Source organism: Thamnophis sirtalis, unplaced genomic scaffold, assembly GCF_051295495.1.
Source record: "Thamnophis sirtalis isolate CommonGarterSnake01/CBP01778 unplaced genomic scaffold, rThaSir2_p1.2 scaffold_12, whole genome shotgun sequence".
NCBI lineage: Eukaryota > Metazoa > Chordata > Lepidosauria > Squamata > Natricidae > Thamnophis > Thamnophis sirtalis.
In genome coordinates, this window is record NW_028261392.1 from 45,287,787 (window position 1) to 45,308,460 (window position 20,674).

General features: G+C 38.3%; 1 protein-coding gene across 4 annotated transcripts in view; it reads right to left on the minus strand.

Annotated features, from left to right (window-relative positions):
- MID1 (midline 1) overlaps window positions 1-20,674 on the minus strand; it is a 256,961-nt gene that overhangs the window by 116,329 nt on the left and 119,958 nt on the right. The window contains exon 1 of one of the 4 annotated variants that reach the window (XM_087726592.1): window positions 6,698-6,885. The exons of 2 other annotated variants lie outside the window; for them this stretch is intronic. The gene's annotated coding sequence lies outside the window, so the exon portion shown is untranslated. Of the gene's footprint in view, window positions 1-6,697; window positions 6,886-20,674 lie in introns of those variants that run through there. One more of the 4 variants, XM_087726588.1, reaches the window with a different exon arrangement.

The following is a 20,674-nucleotide window of genomic DNA, read 5'->3' on the forward strand; positions in this document are numbered from 1 at the left end:
AATCGTAAGAGTACCAAACGGAAAAAAACTAGGCAAACAAATTCAAACTAAGAAAAACAAATACAAAAGAAAATATAAATCAGGGGGGGGGGGTTCAGTTTTCTGCTTTAGGACTGGAGTGCTCCCCAGAACAGTCTAAATGGGCGGACTAGGTTTTTTAAACTGAAGAATGGAGGCAAAAGGAGGCGTGGCCAAGAGAAAAACCTCACTCAGTCCTAGGGCAGATAGACTGTCCAAGACCCACGCTTGGACTCTCCAAGCAGCGCACTGGAGAAAAGTTCAGGGAAGGGCAACAAGAAATAGAAGCTTAGGTGATTGTGTTAGTTCTGGGAGTTAGATATAAATACCTAAAAGATGTCACACAGAAGTTTAAGATATTCCCTCTCATTTCACAGTGCAAGATGCAGAATAATTTAATAATTTAAATTACAGGAAGGCTGATTCCAATGGTATGTCAGAAACAATTTAGTAAGACCAAAGTCACAGTGAAACCAATTATCCAGAGACAGTTGAGTCTCCTTTGCTGGAGAGATTCAGGCACACACTAGACAACTATTTGCTTTAATTTGGATATGAACACAGAGCAGGTGGCTTGACCTAAATGGGTTCCTCCAACTTTTATGGTCCTTGTTATCATTTTAATTCCATAGAGGTATGGAAGCAAAATAGTTTTCACTGGCATGAATTTATTGAGCACTCCAATCCCCTATTATATGCCTCTTTAGAACCCATCATTAATGTAATTTACACTACTTATAATAATTACTGATTGTTTTGTATAGTAAAATCTATTAAGTTCTCCATACATAGAGATGGTAATGAAACACTTAAGAGCTACAAGGCCACATTAAATGTCAAACATTATTTTAACTAGAGAATTGCTACTCAGCATATTTACACTATTATATTTTGCCACAAATGGCAACAAAATTATTGCTGTCACATTAATTAAACTAACCTATGCATTCTACATTCCATGTATATTTTTAAACTAAAATACCCCCTTTCTATTTTCAAGTTGAATTCTGTCCTGTTAATTCAATCATGTTAATTAAGACAGAGCAGGAAATCCTTTTTTTTAATGACAGCTTTCTAAGCTTCATTTTAGAAGATGTGTCAGCTATGCCAATTTAACCAATGAAGGGAAGTTTTCAGTGTCCTTTACTAAACTGTCACAGTAAATTTACAGCACTTACCCTGTGAAATAGCCTCCCTGTCACCTGGAAATCTGACTAATCCCAGCTCTGTTGGCCTTCCAAAAGGCTATAAAAACTTGGCTTTTCCCATAGGCATTATTATTTATTATTTGTATCTCATCTTTTTATTTTTACAAATAACTCACGGCAGCAACCATATCCAACACAGCTTCATCCTCCTATTTTCCCCTCAACAACAATCATGGCAGGTGAGTTGGGCTCAGAGAATTGTGCCCAAAAGTCATCCTTTCAGAGCAAAGATGGGACTTGAACTCATAGCCTCCCGTTTTCTCACCTAGTGCCTTAATCACCAGACCAAACTGGCTTATTATTGCTTGTGATTGAAGATGATATAACAGGGGCCTCGACTTGGTATTTTTACATTTATTTGTACTTGCTTTTAATGTTTTTTTTATTGTGAACCATTCAGAATTATTTGCTTAAGATGAATAGCCATAAAAATTTCCAAGATAATTAAAATAATTAAACCTGGGTTGTTGTATTCATAGAAACCTTCACTAACTGGAAACTTGACCAAAACTGTATTTAGAGTGCATCTTTAAAAAAAAATATAGATAACCCCATATATAAAAACATATTTGCATGCTCAACCACAATAAAATGACCATACATATAGTCCTCATCTTTCAACAATTTGTTCAGGGACTGAAGAAATAGCAGCACTGGATGAAGACACTTATGACTTGCCCAGCCAGGTCCTTCACAATAGGCAACTGCTGGCTGCAGAAGGCTTTCTTCCTAAGGTCATGCAAGGTGCTTTCTTCACAAGACTTGAGGAAGATGGCTTCACATGGTTTTCTTGAATGGGGAAGGATGGACATGCTTTACAAGGTTCCACCACAAAACTGCGAAGCCCTTATCCGCGCCGACATAGGTGTGGAGGCAAATCCACGCCATCCGAAGCGCTAAGAAAAACACGACCCTACCGCGATGATATAACCACGGAGGCCAAATCCGCGCCTACCGAAGCACCCTAACCCTAACCCTAACCCTAACCCTAGGGGCTCGCAAGCGGGGCGGCGACGCGCGGCGGAGGCAGGCCGCCCTCTTCTTCCTTGGGCTGCTGCTGCTGGGCAGCCCGCTTTGCCCCGTGCCCGCTGCCACTGTCAGCCCGGCCGCCTTGGTGGAGGTCTTGATGGGCACCCCCAAGACGGGTGCGTTGCGCCCCCCGGATTGCTGAGCCCCATGCAGGGCGCCCCTGTTGGAGCAGCAGGAGCAGCTGGAGGAGGAGGGCTACCTTTGGAGGTACAGAGGCAAAGAACGAAGCATGTATCTGGATCTGGATCTATAGCAAACCCCTAAACCTAATCCTTAATTTAAATCGGCTTTAAAGTGCCCTTCTGTCGCCGCGCTGTTGTCGCGGTGGTGATGACGCGCGGTGATGACGTCGCAGCTTTAGCGACGCGATTTAATCACCGCTATTTTGACGAGCACAGTTTTGTCATGCCACAGCTTTACAAGAAGACACTTGTGTTTGGAGCCTGATACTGTTTTCAAATCAACACTTTCTACCAGCATCTTTAGTAACTGTTGAGTCCTCCTGTGTATATATTCCTTTAAAAAGATTCCAAAGGTGTGATACAAAAAAATACCTGAACAGATAAGTTGCAATTATAGATGCAGCCTTTCTGAATTATTTCATAATCCTTATTTAGTCTTTAAAAATTACAATTGCATATGTAATTCTTGACATGCTTATTTAGAATACATCCCTCTGTACTCAATAATTTAAGATGGTAGTATTATTGGCCTTCCTGGATTTTTACAATTTAGTCTTCTAAAATAGATTAAATTTAGCATACTGCATCAGAAACATGTCATTTCCTACTTCATCAAAAGCAAGGTTAAAGGTTAAAAGATTTAATCAAGGCATGATGGTTTTTGGCAAGTCACTAAGTCTCAGTTTCAAAATCCAGGTAGGGAACTAACTTTCTATTGCTGTCAACATAGGCATTGTTTGTTCTGTGCCTATAATTATTCTCTTATTAAATGTTCAATCTGATAATCTTTCCTAACACATTCTTCTTTAATATGCCTTAAGCATACTAAATAACTATGTTTTTCAAATAAAATTTAATGTAATTATATAATTAAAATTGCATTGCTAGTTTCCTCAGAACTTGCTGACTTGTCTCTTCTTTAAAGAATGTTGAATTTTATCCTCATGAGCAGCAACAATTTCCTCTCTGTGGCTTATTCTCCCTTTCCCAGAATGATAGTTAGCTGCCAAATACAACAATATGGCTCTGTGCTGTTCTTGAAGGTTTGCATTCTTCTTTACTCAACATCATTTATCTGTCTAATGTAGGGCTCTGTTTCATAGAAAAGACATGACAGTCTGCTTGAGATTTAATAAATCCAAATAGTGTGTCATTATTATGCAAAATTATATAGCAACTTATGGCTGCTTTTGTCTAAATTTCTATTTCATTTTTTTAAAGAAATAATTGTGAGATTAGTATACCCTGTGTATCACTTTTGGACACATTTTGCTTGACTGAATTATCTTCCAATATTTGAATTGGCTGTTGGTTATGGAACATATAATTGGCCCTTGAAAAATGCCTGTCTTGGCCAAGAATCCACTCAAGAGCGCTGGTGTGCTTAGATGGATCACTCCCATTTTTGAAAGATCAAGATATTTTATTTAAACGAAGACTACCAAAAATAGAAATGGTCCACTAGAGTTGAAGTGTAAGATGACAATCAAGGTATTTATCTCTGTTCTAAATATGTATTCAGTTCATGAGATTAGCAAAGTTAATATTACACATTGGGAATAAGTTCCATAATATATAAGAGGAGGAATTGCTTCGGAAATGTCATAGAATTCAGTGAATCTTAGTGAAAGTGAGAAGAATTATTTTGTTAATTGAGAATTTGTTTAAGTTATCCAGATATTGGCATATTGGAACAGAATATTTCTTATACTACATTTTAAAAACTCAGAATTCTTAAAATGTACAACTGATTGGTGTTCAGGCACTAACTTCATCAAGTCACTCTCACAGCACACCCACAAAGGCCATTAAATTATATGTCATATTTCAAGCCATATATAGATCATTTCTAAAACTATTCTTAAGCTTTACTTTTATCCTATTGCATATGGCTCTTCCATTAAAGGGACAATACCAAAACTTTTTTACATTCTAGTAATAATGAGGAGTGTCATTAGTCTTTATTTGCTTTTTTTAACCATTAACATATTTGGAGCAACATTTGGAAAAGCAGCAGGGAAAACACGCAGCTGCTTTTTAAATACTTAACAACACACTTTAAATCCTAATAGACTAAATCTTTTTGGATTGAAAGATTTAACACTTTTCTTTAATATGCTGGCCAAAAATATATTTAAAAAATCACAAATTCCATGCAAGATTTTGCTTTTGTGTAGTTTCTATTTTCTAAATTCTTTAATAATCATGTTTGAGAACTGTGTGTTCAAATACATTTTTAAAGAAAAAAATGAATAACTCACCTAGCTTAAAATAATTGTGGGCAAGACTGTACAGGTAGTTGTTGACTTATAACAGTTCCTTTAGCGATTGTTAGAAGTTACAATGGCACTGAAAATGTGACTTATTATCGTTTTCACACTTACAACCATAGCAGCATCCCCAGTCACATGATCAAAATTCAGATGGTTGGCAACTGATGCATATTTATGCTGTAGTGTCTCGGGATCATGGGATCCCCTTTTGTAAACTTCTACAAGCAAAATCAATGGGGAAGCCAGATTCACTGAACAGCTATGTTACTAACTTAACTGTGATTCACTTAACAAAAGTGGCAAGATCGTAAAATGGGACAATACTCAGTTAACAAATGTCTCACATAGTAACATAAATTTTGGGCTCAATTGTGGTCATAAATCAAGGATTACCTGTATGTAATGAGACTGTCACAGTCTAAGAAGGCAGAATGTCAGTGCTTCTCAACCTTGGCATCTTTAAGGTGTGTTGCCTTCAATTCTCATAATTCCCCAGTCTGGCCACAACAGACTGAGGAATTCAGGGGATTGAAGGCCACTCATCTGAAAGTTGCCAAGTTTGAGAAACACTTATCTAAATGCTTGCTTTTTGTGTCACTAACACCATCTAGGGACATCTTGAAACCTCAGCCATTAACAAAAAAGATTTTCTTACAGTGTTGTCACCTATTATTTCCTTTCAAACATTATTTTTTTGTGTTTCTAAATGAACGATGACTATATTTTAATATCCTGAGATTAAAAATTCAGCAAGGAAAATGAGTGTGCTTTTCTCAAAAGCAGCATTTTTTAAGCCTTCCTTTTGGCAGAGCTCCCCCTAGTGGAAGTACATTCCACGATGCTCTGATTCCAGCTTGGATTATTTTTTTCTTTTTCCATTCAATCATGTCAGATTCTCAGACTGCCTGAGCAAGTTCCTGCAGTTTTCTTGGCAAGGTTGTTCAGAAGTGGTTTGTCATTGCCTAGGGCTGAGAGAAAGTGAACTCCCCAAGGTCATCCAACTGGCTTTGTGTCTATGATAAGGCTAAAACTCTCAGCCTCCTGGTTTCCAGTTTGGTGCCTTACTATATCAAACTGGCTCTCACTTGGATCATTCCTGCAGCAAATAATAAATTGATTTTCCATAAAGCAAGATGATTCCACAAGTAGGAATATTTGAGAAGGAATTTTTAAAAAGAATTTTCCCTTCACAGCTGACAAAATTATCCAAAACACAGTTAAGAGTTCTTTTGTAATTTTCATTGAACTACATAAAATATTCCATTTCCTCTACAGGTGCATTTTTTTCCTACTTCCTTTTCTTTTCTTTACTTTGCTTTGCTTCCCTACCCTCATGGAGGATATTCCTACTCACGAAATAAAACACTCAAAAGGCATGTTATATCCCAAAGATCACAAAATGAAAAAAAAAAATTCAGATGCTAAATATTCAAGCTTGAAATACCGAAATCCAAAACTTGAAAAGTGTTTAATAAGAGTTATAAAACCATACAGAATGAATACGCAGTTGATCTGTAGGGGTTGAAACCACATATAAAAGCGACACGATCTTTTGTCTCCTCTTACATCTGCTAACTTGAACGAAAACCAATGTTTTCTTTCTTTTTTAAAATGCTAAACACCCGCACGCCGCACTTAACTGCACACGAATAGTGAGCGCCAAATGTGCTGGGCTACTGATAAACCGCAAGTTCAATTGCACAAAGTTTGGAGTAACTGGAATCCCAGAACTGTCGGTAAAACAAATTGGACTTGATCTCAAGAGCCCGCCTGTTCAGAACCACGACTTGGGTGTGATCCCATCAGCTATCAGCGACTAGAAACTGAAAGAGCGGCCGGAAAAGGCGTTCCTAACTCAGCCCGGATTACTGTAAAAAGCCCCATTTTTGCAAAGTCTCATCGATCCTACAACAAAGAGTCTTCCTTATCCAGTCATGCTGGATTCAGTGGATCTCCCGAGATCGCCAGCTGGTTTGCAACAAGTTACCTGCTTCATGTTTAAGCTTCATTATCCATCCATCCAGAAGTTCAGCAGAAACCCATCCGGTTTCCTAGTTCCCCAACAAGCCAGCAACTTTTTGCCTCCGGGTGCCTGTTGTCGCACGGCGCTTCAGAGGACAACGTCCACTTTCCCAGCTTTGTCCCTATAATAGCCTGCGCCAACAGCAGAGAAGTGATGCTGCTAAGCTCCGATTTCAAATTACAACTCAGATATGCATTTGTGGGCTGAATTAAGCCATGAAATAGCTTCACCAATCAGGAGAAGGCGGTGGGGGGAGAGGCAGGGAGGAATCTCACGTAAAGCTGCATACATGAGGATTAGCAAAGCTTTTAAAGGTTTCAGAGGCTGAAAGTGGTGTCTAAAGCTACAAAGAAGGAAATTAACCTGTGCTGTAAAAAGATCAATTTTCATTTGTATCTCCTCCTGCGCATTCATTCCTAATCTCGAACAAGACTTAAGATCGACCAACAAAAAATAAAATGTGTACATTTTCAAAGACAGAATGAAGTTATGGAGAGAATAAAACAATACCTTACATACTGCCGATTTGCCATCATAAAAGAGAACTAGAGGAAAATTCCTTGGTTCATGTAATTCCTTAGTTCATGTACTTCCTTATCTTCCAAGGAATCATACTAATCAAAAGAGGGATTGAAAAGCCAATTGATATTTCACACATAATTTAGTTTCAAAGCTAAAACAATACATTCACATTTTAAATACTCTATAAAGAATTAAAATAAAATTACTTTTTACAAATAGAGGGCTTCTATTTAGAATAGTATTTTATTTCCTTTTTTGTTTGCACTCTCTCTCTAGCTCTTGCTTTGAAGTTGGGTTTAGTACTTGGCACTTAGTTTGCTTACACTGTTCAGCTTTGGTCAGGGGCTACATACTCAAACCAAGTCTTAACTTTTTTTTTTTTTTACATATTTATCCTTGGCTGGGAAAGTTCCACTCTAAAGGAAATTTGTCCTTTGATCTCTAGGTTTATAAAAAGCAAATCTGAAGTCTGGAAAAAAAAACTCATCATCATGGATTTGCTGCAGCAGTAACTGCACTTATCTAAGTGTGGTGTAAATCACTTTGAAGAGCCTGGCAAATCCAGAAATGTGCTATATCTGAACAGCAGAAAAAATCATGCTCATGCCAAAGTATTATATTCAAATTTTGAAACTGCCCTTTTTCTACCTTAAGATATTCACAAGGCAGAATTGGAGTCCCGTCAATGTACATACATAAAGATTCTCCATAATTTAAAAAAGTAAAAGTTAATACATCATTTATTCCGTTATTTTTTGTTTAAACTGCCAAACATCCATCAGTTAAAATATTTATACTACCAGCATAGATCAATAAATATAGCATCAGCAGTAAGATTATCGTAAGATAAAAATCCACCCTAAAGTTGTTCTGGAGTTATGCAGTGCTTATTTATTAAATAAACAAAAACAGCAATATTAATACAGTAGGTAAAATAAGAAAATTAGTAGCAAAATATCATTCAATAGCCTGACATTCTTATTTCCAAAGAAAATAAGGCCTTCATCCTGTGGGAAGTTATCATCCAGCCCTCTCCCAGAAAAATGAAATAGCCTAGGAAATATTGAAAAGGCAGAATATTTCTCTGGATGTGAAAAGAAAGAAACATGCTTTAAAAGACAGAATAGTTGCCTGTAGCTTCCTGCCCATCAACACTTTGTCAATAGGCCATTGAGAAGGCTAGGCTAGCCCACTTTACATAATAAAGACTTCCCCACTGCAGCTGTAGGGGGAAGGGATATTACTCAAATCTCCACATGGCATCTGAGAACTCATACCTGTATTCAAAACAGCCTAGAGAGTAGCCCCCTGCATGGCACCATGGGAGTCTGACAACCAATCAGAATACATTTCTTACACAGGAACAGGAAACAGAGGTGGGACTAAACAGGGTATAAAAAGCCTAGCAAGCCCCTTCCTCGGCCCTTCTCTTCTTCTCCACCTACATTGAACCATGTGATCACCTTTTCTGGTCAGGGCTCAAGCCATGTGGCCCTGTCCAACAATAAACCATCTTTCCAAGCAGCCTCCATGTCTCCAGTGTCTTCTTCCCCACTTGGAGCTGAACCCAGAAGGACATTTTTTTCAACAATCCCTTACTAGAAAGACTTTAATGTAGGTGTCAGGCATGCCTTTTGGGGGTGGGGGTGGGGTGGAGAATAGATTGACATTGGTGAAAAGGCCTTCTCTCTTTACAGCCTACATATTTATTTCATTAGATGGGCAAATGGAACAGTTTTAAACAATATCCAGGTCTCTTCCTTAGCATTTTGCTCTAAAAAGAAAAAGGAAATAAGATAGCCTCTGTAACTCCCATAATTCCTTACTATAGTCATATTGGGTAATTGTCATCTGAAGCATCCCTATTGCCTACGGTTTTCTAGTGCAATAGGCATTTTTATATCAGGTAAATATCTTTTTCTCCCACACCAGAAAGACACGATATTGAGATGGGAAAAGAATGAACCAGATATGCTCCATATGATTCCTTTCTGCATATATCTGCTTTTTGTGGATTGATTTGTTTGTGTTCTCATGAGTGTTTACTTTGCTATTTTATGTAAATCTCATTGCTGCTTGCAAAGTTGGAAGGTATTGCATTTCATGGAGCTGCAGCTGCTGATTCAGCTATTTTTATGGCACATAAAAACTAAGCCTATGATCAAATAGCTTTAGAAATAGTTGACATAATTATTGTATAATTAATGTAATTGGTCAGTCTTAACTATAGCTTTAGCTGTTGGCAATTAATTCCCATGAATATCCATTGCATTCATTTTCAAATACCTGTTGAATTCAGCATCAAAGTAGATTTAAATATTAGTTGGAGAGGTATAAAATATTTTTTTCAGTTTTACAGACTGCTTCATCAGGCAAAATGTTTTAAATGGTGTAGGATCAGAGCTATGCACAGGGAAAGAGCCGAGGTGGCGCAGTGGTTAGGGTGCAGTACTGCAGGCCACTTCAGCTGGCTGTTATCTGCAGTTCAGCGGTTCTAATCTCACCGGCTCAAGGTTGACTCAGCCTTCCATCCTTCCGAGGTGGGTGAAATGAGGACCCAGACTGTGGGGGCGATATGCTGACTCTGTAAACCGCTTAGAGAGGGCTGAAAGCCCTATGAAGCGGTATATAAGTCTAATTGCTATTGCTAAACATAATCCACTGGCGGATCTGAAATCTTCAGTTCTTTGTGGTTGGCCCATCAGTCAGTTTTCAGATATGGTGGAGAAATGGTCTAACTTCTATAAGAATACACTGCCCACCTCCCATGGGTGATTATAAATTGTTGTATAATGTAATTAGAAGTAATATCCCAGTATGAAGTACTATATGGTTTCTAATTTCTATTCTTTCACAGGAAGACTTCAGCATATGCAAACTTCAATAGAACAAGCCTCTCAGTTTTCAGAAAAAAAGCAATGCAATTTCATTGAAAAACATAGAATATTGTTCTGAGTTGCATAGATCCATAACCACTATTTGCCTTTCGATCTCCATTTTATTACAAGAATGTCAAATCAGGTGACTGAATAAAAATAATTACCAGTATGTCAGTGGTTTGCTCTCTGAATAATACTGTTTGTGTATGTGTGTGTTCTATGGCTAAGAAAATGGAGATCAGACTAAATTATCCTGATCTGTAATTGCCAAGGGGTCCCTTAAAGCAAAAGAAAAACACCACAAACAAACAAACCACCACCATAAATTAGCACTTGTGAATTAGAAGGAAAACTTTTGCCAGATGCAAAACAGTTGGCATCTACGGTAGGATGCAGTGTGTACAAATTATTTCACCTGAATTATATTTATGCCATTCATATTTTACTAAGAAATAATGACAATTTTCTTCAAGTAGAAAATGAAAAGCTCCTGTCTTCATTTGACCTTTGTACTGTGTAAGTGTTAAACTGGATTCAAGGTAGTGTATGGGTGAGCAGTAAATGAAAATCAGAAAAAAAATATGACAATTTTATTATATACACATATACATGCATACATTTAATATATCACAATTAAATTTTTCCTATATTTTTTTTTCTCAGACTACAAACACCTATCTTTTCCCAAAGGAATAAACAATGTTTCAAGAGTGATATATTAGGGCTGAACTGGGTATATTGGTACAGGCTTATAGTCCTCAAACAATGGCCACAATAGCACCATTCTGTTGGCTATGAAGCCAACTAGTTGAATTAAACAGATATTGCCCTTTTGGAGTGTAAGGACTGAGGCCTGTTTCTGTGTCACCCCAGTGCCCTCGTTGGTTAATTGTCTCCAAAGACAGCATCTAATTGTTTCAGCTGGCATCATCACTGCATAGTAAGTGTGTTTGTGTGAGCAAGCAAGCAAGCAAAGATATAAGCAGTAACACCAGGGAGACCAATTGTAGAAGGTTAATTGAAGTTGGGCTGTCAGGCAAGTACTCAGAGATTGATGGGTATACAGTGGAGATTACAATTGATAGGATATCAGCAGCAGGGTAAGCAAAGAAATAGGCATGGAATTGACAGAGACTGTCACGACTCTATTCAAGAACTATGGCCAAGTTGCAAGAGAATTCAATTTAATTTTTTTTAATATAATAGAACAAGTTTGCCAAAATGCACTAGAATTGATACAGGAGCTTTCCTTATGCCTTATATTTTTAATATTCTGTCTAAAAATGTAGGTAGGCTGAAGCACTTTGTGTAAAGGAAAGGGAGTTCATGAAGAATGAAGATGCCATAGCTTGAATGCACAAAGTTGACTCTGGGCACCCTGGAATCAGCACTTTTATACAGCACATACATATGACAAAAGAGACAAAAGACAAAAGTGGCATCAGTCAGATCTAATAAGTAGAATGATAAGCATACTACAGTAAGAGAGTAGGAAAAATGTAATACTGCAAATAAACCTGTCAAAAGCCAGTTTCACTCAGGAAGAACTGGTTGTGAGAGACTGCTGACTGAAAATAAACAAAGCCACATGAAACAAACCATAATAGGAGATAATAAACATCACTGAGATTAGGCCTCAGGTTTCACAGAAGTGAAGTCCAGGCCAAAATGAATTGACCCACGTCATCCAGGCACCAAAAGGTCTGTGTCAGGCCTGCAATTATATTCCTTTTAGAATCTTGGCCTGCCACACTTTCTCTTATTTCATTATGCTGTTTCATTAGTATAGTTGATGGGAGGGGGAAATAGACAGGAGTAGGATTATGGAATGTGTTGCTGTCATTCTTTTCTAGAAAACCAAGGTCATCTTTTGTCTCCGCACTTTTACACCTGACCGGAAGCAGCTGGGTGGAGATGCCAGCGTGGAAGAAGAAGATTGGACCATGTGATGGATTTGTGGATGTGGGGACAAGATCATGAACTTTCAACTGGGTGGGAATCTGATGTAACATCCAGAATTGGGATTCCACAGATGTGCTACGATGTTTGCTTTATTAAATTGGAACTTTAAGGATCATTTTGCCTTGGACTCTGATTTAATTCTACATGATATTTGGAACGCTGACATTCTGTCTGAATTATCCTACTTTGGATTTGGAACTACAATTCTAACTCAATTGTCTAACCTGTACACCCATATATAAAGCTTGGCTTCCAACTCTGAAGATTTCAAAATGGTATGGAAGAAATATATACCATAGTTGTAGATAAGATGTTCTAATGGTAACTATTATAAATAAACTAAATGCTCCAAAGTTATAATCCAGGTTTTGTGCTATCACAGAGCTAGTTCTAAGCAAAAGAAATGGGGAGAGAAAAAAAGAGCCTGCCTACAAACTCACAAAAATATAATGCAAGTGATATTAAGCTAAGGTGACCAGATTTTCAGATTTGTAAAGAGGGACACCATTGACCGGGGGAGGGGGGGGGCTTGATTTAAAAAATTGTATTTTGTCAAAAGGTCACACAAGGCGATTACATGACCCCAGGACACTGAAACCATCATAAATACGAATCTGTTGCCAAACATCAAAATTTTGATCACGTGACCATGAGGATGCTGCAGCGGTCACTAAATGTGAAAAATGGTCGCTAAGTGTGAAAATGGTCATCAGTCACTTTTTTCAATGCCATTGTAACTTTGGTGACTAAATGAACTGTTTGAAAGCTAAAGCTAGCTTGCATTATAATGCTGTCAGCAGCACTTCATTCAGTAATCAGGAAAGAAAACCACTGGAATCCATTTGTATTGAAATCAAATGTACTTTTACTAATCATAAATGAACAGTTGCAAAGCTAAGCTAAGTCTGGTTAATTAGGCGCGAAAGCGAATAATATATTGTATAATTCATTCCCCTCCCCTTGGCATCCCCATGCACAGTCCAATCATAATTCTCCCAAATGTCAGGTGTGAGATAACTTCGAAAGGCATCACCAGGCTGGAATGCTGGACCGTTGGCCTTGGCGGGAAACACTCCACATGTGCAGTAAGGTGGTCAGTTCAGTGTCTAGAAACTTCCTCCAGCACAACAATGAGTCCCCTCCCAAATACCATGCCCCCCTCCCTGTTTCAATGGCAGCTGAAGCAGTAGCAAAGCAGAAGCTGACATCTGACTTATGCTAGCTTACATTTTCAAGAGAGAGAAGCTAAACTCCTTATTAAAATTGAAATAGAAATGAATAGAGTAGAGTAGAGTAGAATAGAATAGTTTATTAGCCAAGTGTGATTGGACACACAAGGAATTTGTCTTTGGTGAATATGCTCTCAGTGTACATAAAGAAAAATAAAATAGAATACATTCATCAAGAATCATAAGCTACAACACTTAGTGATAGTCTCTCTCTCTCTCTCTCTCTCTCTCTCTCTCACACACACACACACACACACACACACACACACACACACACACACACACTCCTCCTCTGGATTCACTAGGACGTTTATAAAATTCCCCTCCTGTGCGCATACTCCTTCAGCTTTCTCTCTCTCTCTCTCTCTCTCTCTCTCTCTCTCTCTCTCTCTCTCCCCCTCCTCCTCCTCCTCCTCCTCCTCCTCCTCCTCTGGATTCACTGGGACATTTATAAAATCCCCCCTCCTGTGCACACACTCCTTCAGCCTCTCTCTCTCTCTCTCCCCTCCTCTAGATTCACTGAGATGTTTATAAAATCCCACCTCCTGTGCACACACTCCTTCAGCCTCTTTCTCCCCTCTTTCTGGATTCGCTCCGAAGTTTTTAAAATTACCTCTTCTGTATAAAGACCAGGTTATCAGCCATGTGAGACATATGCTGTGTTTCTATGGCACAGTAATCCCTTCCCCAAACATGCAATGCCAATTTAGAAGCCCCGAGCAGCCGAGGCAAAGCAGCAGTCGGGGGGGGGGGGCTGAGCTTGGACAGCCTCGGAGGCAGCCCGCCAGCTCCGAGAGAGAGAGAAAGAGAGGGGGGAGGGAGGGGCTGCTCAAAGCAAACAGAAGAAAAAATCTGTGAGGGAAGCCCGCGGTCTCCACATGGAGTAAAAATGTCTTCTCCTCCCTCAGCCATTGGCAACAGCTCCCAAGGACGCACGGGCAGGAATGCGCTCGGCTCAAAGAATATACGTTCCCAGTTGCTAGGAGACCCTCAAGGTGGCTGGAGGCTTTTTTGTAACTTAAAAAAAATCGGGACTTTTTAAAAAAAATCCTGGGACACGGGACAAATTGTTCAAAAGAAGGTCTGTCCCGCTGAAAACGGGACGTCTGGTTACCTTATATTAAGTAGATAAATATATCTTATATTACTTGGTGATCAAGTAGAGTTGGCTTGTCAGTTTCATTTCCACTGTTTGAAGCCTTTGCCCAATAACAGGAAAATAAAAAATATTGAACTTTCAAAATGAAATTTCACCCAATTATATAAGCATATGTGGGTAAGTAATAAAGCTTTTTTGGCATGGAGAAATACAAGCTTCATGAATGGTAACTAAAGTCCATCTTCTTAGGTATTGATTAATGTATTAAAATTAATTAAACATCAATTAAATTACATATTGTTTTGGTCCTTGTCTACTTACTATCATTTGAAATTCAAACTTCAACACATTACTTAAAGGAAAACATAGACAAACTAATATAGTTTGGAAATATAGCATAGTAAAATTTTTCTAGTTCTCTAGTAATTTTATTTTCCAGTACATCAATGAACTTTCTGAGGTATTACAATCCAAATTCTATATAATATTTCAAGTATAATATCAGGAGTGTGAATAAGGTTATGTGTTAATAGTATCACCGGGGTGTCAAACTCGTGTCACGTCACGTGATGTATTGCAACTTTTTCCCTTTGCTAAACTGGGGGTGGGGGTGGCCAATGTGTGATGTGTCCGGCGTTGCGGGCTGTGAGTTTGACACCCCTGTAGTATCATGTTAGTAGGTTCTCTGAATGTACCTTCATAAAAGATTTTATCCATACACTCAGCATTACTTCTAACAAAACCACCAGTAATAATAATTTAACATGAAACATAAACAACATATTGTCTAATTTTGCAAATGGGCTGATACTACAGTCTCTCTATATTGGCTATGTCAAATTTCACACAAATTTTTGATATAACAAATGTTGGATAAGTAATAAGCAGATGCACTCAATGAAAATTAGCAGTTTTTCCAGTGACAGAATTTGAATACAAATATCTTTAATTTTATATTTGCCTTTGACTGGGATAAGTGAATGCTTTTTTCTCACCACTGTTGATGTTCAACACAGTAACATTTTGTCGCTAGATACAAGTGTTGTGCTATTTTGTATGGAATTCATGCATACAAATATCTAACATTCTGTATATTACAAGTATAGGGACAAAGTGGCTTGGTGGCTAAGACGCTGAGCTTGTTGATCAGAAAGCCTGCAATTCGGCAGTTTGAACCCCTAGTGTTGCATAACAGAGTGAGCTCCCATTACTTGTCCCAGCTTCTGCCAACCTAGCAGTTCGAAAGCATGTAAAAATGCAAGTAGAAAAATAGGGACCACTTGGGGGGAAGGTAACAGTGTTCTGTGCACCTTCGGCATTTAGTCATGCTGGCCCCATGACCACAGAATCGTCTTCAGACAGTGCTGGCTTTTTGGCTTTGAAACAGAGATGAGCACCGCCCCCTAGAGTCAGGAACGACTAGCACACGTATGTGTGAGGGGAGCCTTTTCCTTTACCTATATTATAAGGCCATTCAATAATTCATAGAACAAAACTGTGCCTTCTTGAAAGCTATAACTAGATTAATGCATTCAAGCTCCCCAACTTCTGTTTGTTTTATAGCAGGGGTGTCAATCTGGCCCACGGGCCAGATGTGTCGCATGCAGGCCACACCCATGCCAGGTCCGTGAATGGGAAAAATGTCATGAAACGTCACATGACAGCAATGTGATACAGCGAGTTTGATACCCGTGTTTTAGGGTGTTTGCTCAGTTCCACATGTTCATGACATGAATATGCTCAGCCAACCTCTTTTTTAAACTCTGTCTTCATTGATACTCACCTCATTGTCTTAGGCTTTGAGATTTTTCTTTCTTTGTAAAAGCAAAGGATCTCCATTTCTCAAAGGGAGCCATCATCTTTCTGCTTTCTGGAACACTAACTTCCCCTTTAATGTTCAATCTTTTCTAAACCAAAGGATCACACTGGTGAAATTGCAGCAAAGCCACTTAATTGCAACAGTCCACTTATTATAAGTGTGCAAAAGTGCCTTCATACATCAGACACTCCTTCAAATACAATTCTTTCACTCTTTTGGAATCCACCTATCACATTCACCTACTTTCTTTCTTCAATGTTATATTGTATTACCCATTATGCTTCTATTCCACAAAACACTGAGACCATCAGTCAACAACAAGCCCACAGAGCAGGCATAGCTATCTATTTCCACTGTGTTCAGAATGGATGGATCATTGAGAAACAATTTCTCAATCCCTGCTGGGTGAAGCTAAGAATTTTTACAGGTAGCTCCAGAAATTTATAAAGGTACAAATACACATACAAACTGAAAAACCTCTCATTTCTATACATGCATTCATTGCATGTATTATGGCATTGCTTTATATCATTCTCCCTGTGATATAAGGGCAACAAAAGCAACTATCCTTCTTACATTTCACAATGTAGAAATTCTAGGGGAATCTCTCCAAGGCTTTGTAAATTCCATACTATCATGTTTTTTAAGGAATTCAAAACAAAGCATTTTCCAACAGGAAGGATTCTTATAATTAATTCCAAAATAATAATTTAAATTCATCTGGGCCCTTGGTCCATTTATAACATTTCCAAATCAAAGTTCTAGTTACCATTTTGCTGTTTATTTAAAAAGAAACAAAATAAATCCTTTCAACTTTAGTAATTATTTCTTAGAATATACCAATCCTGTTTTTTTTGTCTAAAATATATATATCTGAAAAAATAGAGCACTTTCTAGGAAAGGTCCTAGTTAAATATAAAATTATTGTTATTAATAATGTATATCATTCCACTTTTAACAGTTACTAGAATATTCATTTCTTCTTTTATCTACATTAGAAAACAGATGCATTTGTGATAGTACAAAGAGAAAAAATAGTTCTGGCATTTTATTAAAACATTTTAACACATGGAAGTATGTGTTATCTTTCTTGGCTGATGTTTTCTCTGGACAGAATGGTATTCTGTAATACAGTCTAATAAATCTCCAATTCTGGTTAAAATGTATGTGTATTAAATTACTAATTAAATTAGTTTCTGAAATTATATCTCCTCAGTGAATGAAATGGAATGTATTACATTCAAGCAACTAATAAAAATACACATGATAAAATTCAAACCATGTTTAATGTTATGTTTTTTCCAAAATATAAGAAAATATTTTGTTATAACAGGATGTGTACAGATAGAGAATTTTTTTGATGCAGCATATGTTTACATTAGTTTGATAATATGACTAAATGAAAAAATAAACCAAGAAATTTTATTTTTCATGTAATTGTAAATAAACCTGATGAGGGAAATATTAGAGATATGAACTGGCAGAGTTTTTTTGCAACAAAAACATTATATATCTAGGTTAAGGTGACCAGACGTCCTGCTTTTGGCGGGACAGTCACGATTTTTCAAAATTTGTCCCGTGTCCCACAGCGTGTTCAAAAAGTCCCGATTTTCCAAAAGAAAGAAAAGACGCCGAATCATCAATTTTAAAAAGGACGCCGTTAAAAAAAAAGTTTTTATTTCTCTAAAGTGTCATTCCCGATGTGGCCTTTAGAGGAAAGTGGTTTCCCTCCCTCCACTCGGCTCACTCGCAGCGCCTGACGAGGGGCAAGGCTCCCTCCGCTCCTGCACGTGCCGACACGTGACATTTTTGCGACAACGGTCTGGCAGCCTTGGGTGGGGGTGGGGCTTTCCGGCGGCGGCAGCACAGCAAGGAGGAGGCTCGGTCCCGGGCCAAGCGGCTCAGCTGTCAGAAGTTATTTTTTGCCCGCTTCTCTTGGGCACCGCTCTCCCTGCAGCCATGCCATGCAAGCCGCCATCAGCAACCTGGTCCAGGTGAGCCGAGGGGAGGTAGGTGGGGATCCAGTTGGGAGAGGCTGGCGATGGGAGTGGCTTTTGAAAGGGTTTTTTCCATCCTGTTCAGAGAGGGCTGTAAATAAAAGCACCATGAAGCGTTACCCTTGCCGCCGCCTCCTCCACCATGCTTTTGAGGAACCATGAGGCCACGGGAGCCAGTAGGAAGGCGGCGGAGGGAGCAGGAAAAAAGGCCCCATGCTCCTCAAAAGCATGGAGGAGGAGGAGGAGGAGGAGGAGGAGGAGGAGGAGGAGGCAGAGGTAACACTTCATGGTTTTACAGTCCTCTTTTTTTTTTTTACAGCTTAGGTGCTCCGAGCCCCCGCCCCCTCAATGGTGTCCCGCTTTACCCATCTTAAAATCTGGTCACTTTAATCTAGGTATTATTTGAAAATTCCTTATTGCTATGAAACAAAGAAGCAGATGTATAAACTAGGCTTCCAAACTGTCACAAACTGGAGGGGGAACTATGTTATTTCTCCCATAGCAAAGTTTTAACATCTAGGGTGTGGGTCGAAATTACTATATAGCTAGCTATATTTTTCCCAACTTAAGATGACAAGTGAGATACTTGGAAGTTACATGCATGATGTGGTATTGAATTAACTTTATTCCCTTATTTTCTCTCACTTACCCATCAAATCCTAACGAGCACTTTCTCTATCATGTAAAAATTATCTTTCTAACATATATAATTACAAAATTCAGAAAACATAAAGAAAGGAAATAGAGAGGAAATAACTCAGAGCAACAGCATATTGCCCTTATTTGAACATCTAGCCTCCCAGGGGTGAGATCTGCTCCCACCCTCCTCACCTTCCATAAAGGCCTGAAACCTGGTTCTGCCAGTTGGCTTGGGGCCTCAATGGAGGATATCATGCTAGAGGTGACTGATGAACCAATAGCAGATCCCCCCCTCCCCAACGTACACCCTGTTCTTTTCCTCCCCATCTTTTTACCATAATTTTAATCATAATTTATATTTTTATTGCTAACACACACATTTATATTATTATAAATGGCCGTGTCCCTCTCTCTATCCCAAGTTCTGCTGTACTGTCTCTTCATAGCAGGATGTTATATTCCTGAGAGGATGAGTGAAGAATGCCAAGAGAGTGGGGAAGAGGGGATACCAAGAGTATAAAAACAAGACATAAAGGTCATACCAGTTGCCCAGCTAAAGCAAGCAGGCATTTATACTTGGCAGGGACAGTATAGGAAGATCCTAAGGATTATTTCATACTGGGTGGAAGCAGCAATGTTCAAAACTCTGTACATGATCAAGTAAACCAATACGATACAGTCATATGATCAAAATCTGGGTGCTTGGCAAGCAGTTTTATAGGACAGTTACAGTGTCCAACAGTTATGTGATTGCCACTTGCAACCTTTTCAGCCAGCTTTCAACAAATAAAGTTAATGAGGGAAGATGGATTTGCTTAATGACTTAACAACTGCACAGTGATTCACTTAATAACTGTGACAAAAAAGGTCATGACTCTTTAACAACTGCCTCACTTAGAAATGGAAATTCTGGTCCCAATTGTGGACATTATCTAGAAGCAAGATATGCTGTTAGTGGTTTGGAGACTGAATTGCCAAAGTTGAATATATTAAGGAAGAAAATGTAGTTGAATTGTATGGCTTAGAAAACCAAAATTAAGCAGGGCAATAACTTATAAATTTCTGCCAACCCAATGATTTCTTCATTGCCAATAGCCAAAATGATGCCTATATACATGGACATTGCCAGATACAGTAACATAAATCAATTTAACTGCATAATTGGTAGAAGAAGGTAGAAGAGTTCAATTGTAATAGCAAAGACATGGCCAGGGACTGACTCTTGAACACACCATGAACTGCCCATGGACAAATTTTATATTCAGCTAAAATGGAAGAAAAAAGCCAAACAATATCATATTGAGCATCTGCCCTTCCTTTTCAAAGAAAACATCAGGAACTACTGTTCTTAGAATTCCAAAATCTGGACAACGTATGGGATGACTTTAAATAAACTGTAAAGAAATGTGAAAAAGATAGCTAAAGATCAAGAAAAAGAAAAAAGCAAACTGGATGTTGGAACAAATTGTGGAAATTGCTAAGAAGATAACAGAATCCAAAGCCCAGAAAGACAAATATCTTAGAAAGGAACTTAACAATTTCAGAGAATTTTTAGAAGAGACAAGAAATAGAATTAAAATAACATCTGTAAAGGCATGAAAAATAAAGGCAATCTTTTAAAAGACTTCCAATTCAGAAGGAGGTTATATTCTATATTTATTTATTTAATCTATATTTGGAGGCCAGTGGACCAATATTGAATGATTCAAACAAGTTCAAAGGAAGGTGAAATGAATGTATTGAAATATTACTGTAATGTTGACTTTGATCTAGCCCTAGAGTAAATCCTTTGACT